General features: G+C 37.9%; 1 protein-coding gene and 1 long non-coding RNA gene across 17 annotated transcripts in view; both read left to right on the top strand.

Annotated features, from left to right (window-relative positions):
* QKI (QKI, KH domain containing RNA binding) overlaps window positions 1-12,541 on the top strand; it is a 153,587-nt gene that overhangs the window by 91,110 nt on the left and 49,936 nt on the right. The window lies entirely within an intron of this gene.
* LOC145519763 (uncharacterized) lies at window positions 652-8,414 on the top strand. Its single transcript, XR_014063879.1, has 3 exons — window positions 652-1,271; window positions 5,771-6,209; window positions 6,823-8,414. It is a non-coding gene; the product is annotated as an uncharacterized LOC145519763 (long non-coding RNA).

Consider the following 12,541-nt stretch of genomic DNA (forward strand, 5'->3'; position numbering starts at 1 on the left):
GAAACTGCTTGGTTTGAGGAGATAGATGAGATTTGCACCCTTGCACAGCCCATGGGAATATGCGGGGTTGTTCCAGGCTTGTGGGAACCTCTCTCCCCCAAGAGTGGTCAGGCAGGGACAGCTGTGTCCTCCTGCTGATGAGCTTACAGTGTTAGTAAGACTCTACAGGTTTCAAAGATGTTAAAATATTTTTTAAAAAGATTGTTAGAATGGGTGACGTACTGTAGATTAATGTTAGTGAAAATGAGGGTCAAATAAGAAATATTGGAGATATTTTTTAAATCAAGGAAAATTCAGTGGACAACTTTAGAGTTAAAATTTGAAAATTTACTAACTGAAATTCTATATTTCATAAATTTTTTCTGAGACAGTTTTAATAGTAAAATCTAATAAATTCTTTTTTCTGATTAGAAAGTAATGAAAGTTTTGTGTGTGTGTATGGAACTGTACTGACTGGTTTTAAAGCTGTGAGGCTAGCAAAATTAACCTTTGGTACCTGGGACAATTCGAAAAGGAAAGTAAAACAAAACGGAGGAGTGCCTTGAGTACATTTAATTTCTGTCATTTTACTAGTTGTGTATGTTACTGAGGGACAGCCGGTAGACTAGTGGAATTAGAGTAAGAGCTATTTTAGTGTGATATGTGTGTATATTGTGGAAAGAGAGCTTCCCACGTGGTGCTAGTGGTAAAGAACATGCCTGCCAATGTAGGAGACATAGCGACTTAGCATTGCACGTTGTGAAAAGAAGGGGTAGACCCAGGGGAACGGCACTTGAGAAGTGGAGATATAACTGTTCAACAGTGGTGTTAGGAAAGTTGGGTTTGCATATGCAAAAAGAAATTCAGATGAATTAAACACATAAAAATAAAGAGCAAAACGGTTAACTATTGGAAGAAACTATAGGAGAATATATTTGTGACTTCAGAGTAAGAAGGGAATACTGAGAAGAAAACTCCAATAGATGTGAATCCGTTGGGGAAAAAGTCTTGTTATGCAAAAGACACAGTGAACTATTAAAGGACAAGCTAATGAAGTATTTGTATTCAGGATATATAAAGAATTCATTCAAAAACAAAAATAAGACCACAAATCCAGTAGGTAACTGGGTAAAATGTGTGACATGACAACTCAGAACAGGAAACTACAATCAACAGTGAACCCCTGGGAAGATACTTTACTACATTAATACTTAGAGAAATGCACATTATAGTGAGAGTGATATATATACCGTTTGATACCCATGGAGTTATAAAGTTATCAAAATTCCTATGTGACTCGCGTGGAGAAGGAAATGGCAACCCACTTCAGTATTCTTGCCTGAGGAATCCCATGGACGGGGGAGCCCGGCAAGCTACAGTTTGTAGGGTCGCAAGAGCCGCACACGACTTAGCCACTAAACCACCACCATCACCACCTCCTGACTCTGGAATGTGGAAAAGCACAAACTCTGACTCAGGGAGGGGGCAGGTGGGTGCTGAGACAGCTGCACTGGACAGCGATTTGGCGCAGTGTCTGTTTGGCGGTAGGTGTTTATGTTTAAGATCATGTGTTTGACATTTTATTATTTGTCAGTTCCTTAAGAAACTCTTAAAGGAATACATGTATTCTAGAAGATGGATGTGTGTTTATGCAGCATTGTTTATAGTGATAAAAATATTGGAAAACATTAATGGGGAGATGGAAGTTCTGGTTTCTCTTTGTAATAGAATATTATGTGGTAATGAAAAGGATCAAACACACTTGATTTCACATATACTCAATCTTGAAATTGTGATGTTTAAAAAAGAGCGGAGTTTTTAATCTTTATTCTAGGTACTTTTCTGTTTTAGTGTTGAGAAGTATATTGATGTATTCTTTATGCATTGTGCAGTTTGAAAATGGAGCTGTATCACATGATGATGGCGTTATTCCTTATGTGAAATGAGATTGCAAGAGATTTTATGTCTCATTTATTAAACTATTAAGAGACACTTTAACTATTGAATATTTAATATTTTGGGTTGTGGGGGAGATCGGTAATTAGGTACTCTTTTCTGTTTGAGATACAAAATTAGTCTAGCAATTGATGGTTAATAAGTAACCAAAGTTTTTCACTTTTCTTTTTAATCTTTCTCAAATGTGTCACCTCATTGCAACCTAATCTTTTCATTTATGTAGGAAATTGTTTTCTAAGACTGTCCTCTTAAGATTAAATACCAATAAACTAAATTCATCATATTCCTGGAAGTTAAGGTAAAAATGAGAATAATCTTTCAGTAGGTTATTAATGTTACGGGCTCTTTGTAGAAACTTAAAAATATGTATGCATACACACAACACACATACATTCTACTATCTTTCTTTTGCTTGAAGGTCTTTTTTGGGTGAAGTGGAGGATTTCTAAAACTTCATCTTAAATTGTTATATTTAGTTAAGGGGAAGGATGGGGGCTTGTGGCCCTTTTGATATACTTTAATGCCTTGATGACTTATTTAAGAAGTCTTTTCATTTTCCCTGTCTTAACTCCTTTCCATCATGTTTATTGAGTAAAGGATTAAGACAGGTTTAGTAAAGAAATTGTTTTTTCACACCAAAAATAATTCTCTCTTAGCAGTGTGGGTTTGTTACCAACACAAGTTCATGTAGCCATCACAGTGAGGCCAGATGAATTGAAATATCAGTGCTTGGAGCAGAGAAAGGTTTATTGCAGAGCCAAGCAAGAATAAGTGTCTTAACAACCTTGAACTCCCTGATGGTTCTGGGAGAGGTTTTTCTAGGCACAATGTGGGGGTGTGTGACTTTCTTCTGACTGGCTGGTGGTGAGGTGCCAAGGTGGCCTTCCAGCAATCAAATGATCAGCTTAGATTTGCTTCTCCCGCCTGGAGGGGGTGCCTTTGTTCCTGTAGAGAAACTCAGAGACAGTTCTGTGTGTTGCGTCCCTTAAGGAAGAAGCAGGACCCTGCCCCGGGGCTGTACTGCAGTTGTCCTTGCCAGCTTCTCCTTAGTTTCTCCATCACCTCTGCTCCCTCATTAGCAACTGTTTGAACCTGCCCTTTGGAACTCTGGGAGGGCAAAGGAGGCTGAAGAAACTAGGCTGCTGTTTCCTACAAACAGGAAACCTGGGGCCACCAAAAGACTTTGTGCCTCGGATTACCCTTTAGAGTCCTGCTAGATTTTAGGTTTGGTCCAAATTCTGGAATAGGCTTTAATATTTTTTGGCCTAAAAATACTCCTTAAACCTATTTTGACTACTTTGAAACACATGTTTACCAGTGGTTAGCCTCTACATTCATACCAAAGTTATGGCTTTGGTGGCTTAATGAAAGTGAAAAGTGAAAGTGAGAGTCACTCAGTCGTGTCCGACTCTTCGTGACTCCATAGTCTGTGTATAGTCCGTGGAAGTCTCCAGGCCAGAATACTGGAGTGGGTAGCCTTTCCCTTCTCCAGGGGATCTTCCCAACCCAGGGATTGAACCCAGGTCTCCTTCATTGCAGGCAGATTCTTTACCAGCCACAAGGGAAGCCCAGTGGCTTAATGGGGCTACTTTAAATTTTATTGTATAGTTTTTGTGAAGGTGAAACTTTAATGACAGTATAAGTCAGGGGTTAACCAGGAAGTGGCAGGACACACACACACACACACACACACGCACACACACACGACGAGAAGTTGACGTTTACATCTGAGAAGTCCTAGTCCAGGGTCCAGAGCCCATAGTCAGGAAAGACAGTCTACAGGGAAGGGAGAGCAGTCCAGAGTTTAGAAAAGGCCTCATCCCCAAAAGTTCCAAGTGAATAACTTAGGCCCGCCTAGGATAATCTCCTTTTGAATAAAGTCCACTGGGTAATGGCTTTAGTAACATACACTGGATTCATTGCAGAACAGATTGCTGCTTGGTTGGATAGCGGAGAGACGGTGTTTATATGGCCATTGCTTCCCTTTTGTTCCGTAAGCTCTTGGGAAGGAATGCACTTTATTGCTCACTCTGACTGGAAACACACTAGAACCCAGACAGCTAACTGTTCTTAAATAGTAGCTTGCTTTTTTGGTTATTGATACTAAAGATTAGTTTCATGGATGAGCAAGGAATATGAATTTATGTTAGGAGATATGTAGAAGATACACAGCTATTTCTAGGCGGCTAGGATCAGTCAGGAGTCACCTGGTCCGTTTTTGGTCTGTATTTAGATTATACTTAATGATAGATAGGTTTACCTGCCTCTGGTAACTTTTTCTTTTTTTTCCTCCCTGGCATTGATTTTATATGTTTAGTGTACAAACCCCTTTTAACACTTAGTGTGAAGGAAAGTGGTAATTCAGAAGATTTTTATTTAAGCAAGATTACAGTTTATTAGAATTCAGGTAATCTAGAGAGATGACTAATTCTTACCTCAAATTGAAAAAGAACTAGAAACTGACTTGGGAATGCCATTTCCAGGAAAACAGGTCACATTAACTGAAAATTAATTCATTTCTTGATTCCTTTATTCAGCAGACTTAATAATTGTGTGTGTATATGTGGTAGGCTATATGCCAAGTGCTGAAGATACAGTCAAATACAAAGATACAGTGCCTGCCCTTTTATAGGCAGGATGGACAGGTACAGGTTTTATTTAGAAGGGGCTCAGAAAAGCAAGGTTGGAAAATATTATGTTTTACATAGAAATAATTTTTTGCTGGTTGGCTTAACTAGAGTAGCTATAGAGCTATAAAGTTTTGAGGTTTCCTGGGTATATTTTTCAAAATGATTGCAAACTACTTGAATAGAGTATCTTATACTTTAGTGGCAGGAAGGTCTTTTATTACTGTTGCTGTTGGCCTTAAAGGATATGAGCAAGGGATATAAATTCAGGTTGTTAACTGTTAACATTAAGGTTAGATCTGTACATGAATATAAATCATTCACAGTTCATGAGCTGCTAACTTTGAGGTTTAGGGTTCCATTTGTTGTATCATAGCTTCTATTAACCACAGAAAAGAAAATCAGTTCTTGTAGCATGGAACAATTAGGAAAAAACACTCTGTTCTTCAGAGAAGGTAAAGGTAAATCACTTTGTAAATACATTTTTTTCATAGGACGTCAATTTTGTATTTTGTCAAGACCCGGTGAGGTAAGCCTGGGAAGGCGGCAACAATTCACCTGTTTCCAACTCTCCCAGGTGCACTAGGTGTTTATAGAAGCTTGGATTTATAATGACTGTGTGCATTTCTTTATTTGGTATTTATCCTTAGCGTGAAAGTAGTCGTCGAACTTTCTGTTCACGATGACGTCCTGTTGGTTCGTGTTCTGCTCTGCAGATAACCTTCGCTGAACTGAACTCCCGTTGTTGGATAGAGTTAGGGTTACTGAGCACGGTATTTTCTCTCCCATTTTCCACCAGGCTTTTCACTAGCTAAACATTTGAGTACAAAGAATACTGTTAAGATTTGTCAGGCAAGAATCCTGATCCTGAGTAGAAACCTAACCCATAGTATAAATGAAAACGTGAAATACACAGACATGCAGAGTCGCCTTATCAGACCCTGTTGGTAGTGACAGTCAGATGACTAGGACTGCGAGAGAGGTTCAAAATGAAAGAGCTTCAGACACAGCTTCACACAAACGGGGCCTTGGCCTCCCCTGGTGGCTCAGCTGGGAAAGAATCCGATTGCAGTGTGGGAGACCTGGGTTCGATCCCTGGGTTGGGAAGATCCCCTCGAGGAGGGCATGGCAACCCACTCCAGTATTCCAGCCTGGGAGAATTCATGGACTGTACAGTCCATGGTGTTGCAGAGTCAGACACAACTGAGTGACTTTCACTTTCACGTTTCATTAAGAAGAGAAAAGGTTCATTGATGCTTCCGGTACGGCCTAGTAGAGAGAGGACACGCGAGAAAGAGTCAGATTTGCATACAGTTTTGGATCTTCTACTTAAATCTGTGACCATTTTCAAAAAGATGTTTTCTCAATTATAATGATTACTATTAACATTATTTAAATTGAACTTTGTTCTCAAACTTAGCTACAGTAATTGTTAATTCATAAGCATTGCAGTGATTTCATATGGTTGTTACAAAGTTTGTCTTAGGCCTGGGCAAATGTTTTCCATTGTATTCATGTTTCATTTAGATGGTACATAACATCCATTACCTCCATTCCTTAATTAAGAGGAAGTGGAGCCAAGGATATTGTGAAAGAGAGTAGACTTGGGTGTCTTGTCCAAGCACATTTTATTATGTTTAATCACTAGTGGACAAGTAATGTACTCTTCCTTGGTCAGTGAAAATATTTTCCTTGGTCACCAATGAAATATATATATATATATATATATATAAAAATATATAAATGTGTGTGTTGCTGCTGCTGCTAAGTCGCTTCAGTCATGTCCGACTCTGTGCGACCCCATAGACGGCAGCCCACCAGGCTCCGCCATCCCTGGGATTCTCCAGGCAAGAATACTGGAGTGGGTTGCCATTTCCTTCTCCAGTGCATGAAAGGGAAGAGTGAAAGTGAAGTCGCTCAGTCGTGTCCGACTCGCAGCGACCCCATGGACTGGAGCCTACCAGGCTCCTCCGTCCATGGGGTTTCCCAGGCAAGAGTACTGGAGTGGGGTGCCACTGCCTTCTCCGAAATGTGTGTGTATGTATATTTTAATTGAAGTATTGGCCACCTGATGTGAAGAGCTGACTCATTGGAAAAGACCCTGATGCTGGGAAGGGTTGGGGGCAGGAGGAGAAGGGGACGACGGAGGATGAGATGGCTGGATGGCATCACTGACTCGATGGACATGGGTTTGGGTGGACTCAGGGAATTGGTGATGGACAGGGAGGCCTGGCGTGCTGCGGTTCATGGGGTCGCAAAGAGTCGGACACGACTGAGCAACTGAACTGATTGTTTATTTACAATATTGTGTTAGTTTCAGGTGTACAGCAAAGTGATTCAGTTATAATAGATTCTTTTTCAGATTCTTTTCCATTATAGCTTATTGCAAGATATTGAATATAGTTCCCTGTGCTACATAGTCAGTCCTTGTGTATTTTATATAGAGTAGTTTGTATGTTTTCCTTCCCCACCCTTTTGTTCTTTGGTAACTATAAGTGTGTTTTCTGTGTCTGTGAGTCTGTTTTGTTTTGTAAATAAGTTCACTTGTAGCTTTTTTTTTTTAGATTCCACATATAAGTGATATCATACAATACTTATCTTTCTCTGACTTCATTTAGTGTGGTGATTTCTGGATCCATCCATGTTGCTGCAAATGGCAATATTTCATTCTTTTTTATGGCTGAGTAATACTTGTTTGTGTGCGTATCCCACATCTATCCATTCGTCTGTTGATGGACATTTAGGTTGCTTCCGTGTCTTGGGTGTTATAAATAGTGCTGGTATGAACATTGGGGTGCAGGTATCTTTTCAAATTAGAGTTTTTATCTTTTCAAGATACAAGCTCAGAAGTGAGGTTGCTTGATATATAGTAACTATTTTTAGTTTTTTGAGGAACCTCCATATTCTCGTGGTGACTGCTCCAGTTTACATTCCCACCAACACTCGAGGAGGCCTTCCTTTCTGCACATCCTCTCCAGCGTTTATTATTTGTAGTCTTTTTGGTGATGGCTATTTTGACTGGTGTGAGGTGATAGCTCCTTGAAGTTTTGATTTTTGTTTTTCTAATAGTGATGTTGAGCATCTTTTCATGTGCCTATTGGCCATCTTGATGTCTTCTTTGGAGAAATGTCTATTTAGGGCTCCTGCCCACCTTGTGATTCGGTTGTTTGGTTTGGATTTTTTCTTTTTATATTAAGCTGTATGAGCTGTTTGTATATTTTGGAAATTAAGCCCTTGTCGGTCACATTCTTTTTAAATATTTTCTCCCATTCCATAGGTTGTCTTTTCATTTTGTTTATGGTTTCCTTTGCTTAACAAAAGCTTGTAGGTTTAATTGGGTCCCATTTGTTTATTTTTGCTTTTATTCTGATGGGACATATTTTAAAGCTATTATTAAGATTTTTGAAGTAGTAGTATCTGATATACACTCATATAGATGTTAGTTGATAACAGGGAGAAGAATATAAGAATTTCACTTTAGTTCCATATCACTGAAACTTGAGCATGTTTGAAATGATTTCAAATAAGAAAACAAGGCATCTGAACTTTTCTTTTGTTCTACTGAGAGATTACTCCTTTTTTAGGTGATAAAATTGAATTGTCAGGTAATTAGCACAAATTATAATAATAACAATGAAATAGTTGAGCACTAATTATAACACTGGATAATGTGTGAAATATATAAAAAGTGATGATTTGTAATGCTAAAAAATCTTACGTGTAACAGGCCAGGTTTTAGTTGACAAAAGTTCAAGATTTTTAAAAAAAGTTTTTAGGGAAATTATAAATGTTGGCTGCATAATTGTAATTATTGAAGGAAAGCATTTATGTTATTATTTTTGCCTAGTAAAATCCCTATAAAATGAAAAAAGAAGGTAAGAGACAGTTTTAAAAATGACCCTTTTTAGCTTGACCACCACCTTGGGCTTCCCTGGTAGCTCAGATAGTTAAGGAATCTACCTGCAAGGCAGGAGACCCAGGTTCGATCCCTGGGTTGGGAAGATCCCCTGGAAAAGGGAATGGCTACTCACTGCAGTATTCTTGCCTGGAGAATCCCATGGAGAGAGGAGCCTGTTGGGCTGCAGCCCATGGAGTCACAAAAGAGTTGGACATGACTGAGCAACTAACACTTTCACTTTGTGTTTGAAGTGATGTTCTGTTCTGTTATTTGTGTTCATACTTATATTCAAACTCTATTGAAACCCATTGAAATCAGGCTAACAGCATCATTGAAGAATAGTTTTGATGTTTTTAATTTATTAAACATCTTTGACATGTCACAGTCTTACTCTGGGTTGGTTATATTTCAGAAGTACCCACAGGAAGTGAAAGTTATTCAATATCTTTCAATGGAAAATTTTGTTCTGCACTAGTGAGCTGTATGAGTTTTTTGGTTATGTCTTGTTAATCAAATTATACTAAAGGGTTATAAGAAAGATGTCACTTCTTATATTTTGTTAACCAAATTTTAATAAAGATTATGAGAAGAGTCTTGAATTTTTATAGGTTTGGAATGATAGGCAATATAACGTGGGAGAAACATGAAACCCTGGATTCACCTGGTTCTTTCGATTAGTGATGATCCTGGACTTCTCTGGTGACTCAGACAGTAAAGAAGCTGCCTGCAATGCGGGAGACCTGGGTTCAGTCCCTGGGTTGGGAAGATCCCTCGGAGAAGGGAACAACTACCCACTCCAGTATTCTGGACTGGAGATCTCCATGGACAGAGGAGCCTGGCAGGACTGAGCAACTTTCACTTTCAATTAAGTGAAGTTAACTTTGCTTTTTATCCACTGGGAAGTATAGATGTGTGAAATATACATTAACACTTTGAAAATACTAGGAAAAGAAAAAAAAGAACTCTGCTCATAATACTTCAGTTATTTGGACAATTCACTATTGTGTTTTTGATCATCATCAGACGTTATATCATCCAAATTATTAGCCAAGAAGTGCAGAAGTATGCATTTCACAGTAGTTATACATACTAATATCTGGCTGTGTATCAGAAGTGTTTATAGAGCTTTTTAAAAACATAGATGTTTCCAGCACATCCCTACAATAATTCCTGAGATGTGTGGTGGGTTCCTGTCTATGTTTATTTTAGTTGAAATAAGAAAAATAACCTTAAGATACTTAAATATACCAAATAATGTTAAATTTACAAGCATTTTGGATAAACACAGAGACTGTTAACCATGGATTTTGTTTACTAATTCTGATCTTACTTCTAGAACTTTTTTTTTTTCTTTTTTTTTCTTTTTCTTCTTTTTTTTTTTCTTCTAGAACTTTTCAAGGGTGACAGTAACTACCCAGAAAAGAATTATGACATTCCAGGTATTTGAGGGTGGGTACCTATATTTTTTAATCAGGAGGAATTGTTAGTTGATTCCTAATTTATTTTTTCTTTCTTTCTTTTTTTTTACTGTGACTTTAATTTAGAGTCTTTGTAATTGAGGAACTGGTTCTTTCCTAAGTTGTTTGTGTTAACATAATATCAGGAAGGAAGTCCTATAGTGGAGTTAAGGGAAATCCCTGTTATCTGAAAAGCCGTCTTGAAAGAAGGCTTAGGGAAGGAATAGGAGTAGTAGGAGTTATGCAGCAGAAGCATGAGGTACTGTGAGCTAGTCACTGCCTTCAGCATCCTTTTTTTCATTCAGTCCTAGCAACCCTGTAACCTTTACAAATGAGGAAGTAAAATTTCATGAGATATTTATGGTATAACCTAGATCAGTCATGCTTCATTCAACTTTGATAGCATAGTGAACTTTGATGTCTGTCACTCATCTCAGTTGTAAGCAGTTATTCTGTTATTGCTTATTTCATGTCTGTCTTCCTTTCTAGCCTCTAAGCTTTTCAAGGGCTAGCATATTTGTCCAGTTACCTGTTATAAACCTTGTGTACTAGGAAAGTATCTTCTGTGTAGTAGAAAAACTTAGCAAGTTTATTGAAAAATCAATGAATGTATGAGGGAGTTAGTCCAGGTTATTACTGAAATATGGTACTGAAGTAAGGCTTGCATTCGAGTTTGTGTTCTCTTCTCACTGTATTATGTGCCTTGTCCACTTCTGTGGGTAGAAAATGTTTTATTCCAGATATTTCTGCAGTGCTTCTTGTTGTTTAGTCACCGAGTTATATCCAACTAGTTGGACACAATGCCATGGACTGTAGCCCTCCAGGCTTCTCTCTCCATGTCATTTTCCAGGCAAGAATACTGGAGTGAGTTGCCATTTCCTTCTCCGGGGAATCCCAACCCAGGGATTGATTGAACCCATGTCTCCTCCATTGGCAGGTGGACTTTTAACCACTGAGCCACCAGGGAAGGCTTCTTCAATGCTTATTATGATATACAAAACCTTTTGCCAGATATGTTAGGGAAGTGATTTCTAATACAGATGAACAGTAGTTTAGCATGTGTTGAGTAAAGAAAAGACATAATCATGGTAAAGAAGCTTAGTCTGAATTTAATGATGTCCTTTAAATGACTTTGTATTATGTTTATTATGGTAGCATGCATATATGTTGAGAAACTAGTAGTATGTTTTTATGTGATACAGCATTTAGTTTATAGAATATATATACACATATAAAATAAGACAAATGCAGGTAAATATTTGAGGAGGAGTTGCTGTTCAGTGGCTAAGTCATGTCCAACTCTTTGTGACCTCATAGGCTGCAGCACGTCAGGCTCCTCTGTCCTCCACTGTCTCCCGGAGTTTGCTCAAATTCATGTTCATTGAATATTTGAGAGACCTGGTTAAAAATATAAAAGAGGTGCAAGTTCATATCTGTGCAGGGGTGTAAGAACAGAAAAATATTAAGCTACTGCCTAAATACCAAACTCTTATTTAGGCATTTAAAAATGCACCGGGCAGGAGGAGAAGGGGACAACAGAGGATGAAATGGTTGGATGGAACCACTGACTCAATGGATATGAATTTGAGCCAACTCTGGAGGTAGTGAAGGACAGGGAAGCCTGGCCATAGGGTCGGAAAGAGTTGCACATGACTTAGCAACTGAACAACAGCACAAATGCATTGTGAGTAAATTTAAAAAAAGACACCTGTCTTGCTCTCTTGAGGCTTATTATTTTATATTGGATGCAGAGGACTATATTATAGTATTAAGTATTATTCTATAAAGCCATAAAATTCTATGGAAGGAAGCACAGTGAAGGAGATGAATTCTAATAGAGGGGGTGACTTAGGAAAATATTACTAAAGAAGTAGTATTTGACCCTATTCTTCGGTTATTTAATTTTTTATAAATTCCTCTTACTGCTATTAGTCTCTTTGTGTAGAGCTGATGAACAAAATGGTTTATTCCTCATTCTGGGAAACTGTGGTCATCCTCCTTTATATGTTGTTTCAAATCTAAAGCTTACACGGAAGGCAGTCCCATACTGTGATCAGCTGAGCTCTTCTCCAGTCTGCAACCCCAGAGATTACAGGTGGATCTTTATTAAGCTTCTTTATCCTAAAAACTGTATTTTGAAACAATCTCATGTTTTATTTAATATGTTTAATATATTTTTATTGACAAAATTAAGTTTCTTAAGCTAGTACTCTTTATCCCCAAAGTATTTTTTTCAGTTTTTTTTTTTTAATTATAACTTTAGTCATGCTATTTTATTTGCTATTGTTCAGTCATCCCTACTCCATATTCCTAGGTCATTCCCTATACTTTTCTGTTACTCTTTGATTTTGTTATTTTTTTCACTTTTTATTTAACTCTTTGATTTTAAATAGTAGCCTGTTCAAACCATGGTAACATCACTTATGAGATGCTGGCAACTATTCCATGTGCTGTACAAACATAACACATTTAGAAGTTACCTCTGTTTTATAGATGAGGAGACCAAGGTTCAGATATTTTGCCCAAAATTAAGGGTAGTATCATGAATTCCTAGGAATATCATCAAATGGATATAAAAATCGTATTTTAAAATAATATTCTAAACAAATAAGAGGCACCCCTGG

Source organism: Giraffa tippelskirchi, chromosome 9, assembly GCF_054371585.1.
Source record: "Giraffa tippelskirchi isolate mGirTip1 chromosome 9, T2T-mGirTip1v1.2.pri, whole genome shotgun sequence".
NCBI classification, from domain to species: domain Eukaryota; kingdom Metazoa; phylum Chordata; class Mammalia; order Artiodactyla; family Giraffidae; genus Giraffa; species Giraffa tippelskirchi.